Source organism: Oncorhynchus tshawytscha, linkage group LG12 (assembly GCF_018296145.1).
Source record: "Oncorhynchus tshawytscha isolate Ot180627B linkage group LG12, Otsh_v2.0, whole genome shotgun sequence".
In the NCBI taxonomy this organism is placed as follows: Eukaryota; Metazoa; Chordata; class Actinopteri; order Salmoniformes; family Salmonidae; genus Oncorhynchus; species Oncorhynchus tshawytscha.
In genome coordinates this window covers 44,963,107-44,964,832 of record NC_056440.1, presented here as the reverse complement: position 1 = coordinate 44,964,832, position 1,726 = coordinate 44,963,107, and positions in this window count along the sequence as shown.

Sequence of the window (1,726 nt, the reverse complement as noted above, 5' to 3'; positions counted from 1 at the left end):
CACTGAAGGCCTATAGGTTTGCCACTGTACTAACCTGTCACACACTGAAGGCCTATAGGTTTGCCACTGTACTAAATTGTCACTCACTGAAGGCCTATGTGTTTGCCACTGTACTAACCGGTCACACATTGGAGGCCAATAGGTTTGCCACTGTACTAACCTGTCACACATTGAAGGCCTATAGGTTTGCCAATGTACTAACCTGTCACACACTGAAGGCCTATAGGTTCACCACTGTACTAACCTGTCACACACTGAAGACCTATGGGTTTGCAAAGTACTAACCGGTCACACACTGAAGTCCTATAGGTTTACCACTGTACTAACCTGTCACACAATGATGACCTATAGGTTCACCACTGTACTCACCTGTCACACACTGAAGGCCTATAGGGTACTAACCTTCACTCACTGAAGGCCTAGGTTTGCCACTACTAACCTGTCCCTCACTGAAGGCCTATAGGTTCACCACTGTACTAACCTGTCACACACTGAAGACCTATAGGTTTGCCACTGTACTAACCTGTCACACACTGAAGACCTATAGGTTTGCCACTGTACTAAACTGTCACACACTGAAGACCTATAGTCTTGCCACTCTACTAACCTGTCACTCACTGAAGACCTATAGGTTTGCCCCTGTACTACCCTGTCACTCACTGAAGGCCTATAGGTTCACCACTGTACTAACCTGTCACACACTGAAGACCTATAGGTTTGCCACCGTACTAACCTGTCACACACTGAAGGCCTATGGGTTTGCCACTGTACTAACCTGTCACACACTGAAGGCCTATAGGTTCACCACTGTACTAACCTGTCACACACTGATGACCTATAGGTTCACCACTGTACTAACCTGTCACTCACTGAAGGCCTATACTGTAGGTTTGCCACTGTACTAACCTGTCACACACTTGAAGACCTATACGTTTGCCACTGTACTAACCTGTCACTCACTGAAGGCCTATAGGTTCACCACTGTACTAACCTGTCACACACTGAAGGCCTATGGGTTTGCCACTGTACTAACCTGTCATTTAGTGAAGGCCTTTAGGTTTGCCACTGTACTAACCTGTCACACACTTGAAGACCTATACGTTTGCCACTGTACTAACCTGTCACACACTGAAGTACTATGGGTTTGCCACTGTACTAACCTGTCATTTAGTGAAGGCCTTTAGGTTTGCCACTGTACTAACCTGTCACACATTGAAGTCCTATAGGTTTGCCAATGTACTAACCTGTCACACACTGAAGGCCTATAGGTTCACCACTGTACTAACCTGTCTGTAATAGATATAAAAGCTGTTAAGACTTTGTTTCAAGAAAGAAGTGTATATATTTGGCCTGGCGAAGCGGTTTTATGCGCTGACTGAATGGAAGCTGACAATTATGATTTTTTTACTCCTGGTCTTGGCTGTCCTTACTGTCCTGACTGTCCTTACTGTCCGAGACCGAGTCAAGACCAAGGACAAATGTATCCAACACAGAGACCAGACAGAGACACTCAATATGTGGTCTCCAGACCAGACTGGACACCGGACTCTACAACACTGGTAGCCAGTATTGAGAGAGTGTCAGACAAAGAAGGAGAGAAAAGGTAGAGAGAAAGAGAGGCCTGAGTGTCTGGATCTGAAGCGAAGTCTTGACAGTGCAAAGTGGAGATGGCAAAGACTGTGTGTTTTTTTCTGGAATTGCAGAGAGCAGAGAGAGGGGGAACAGG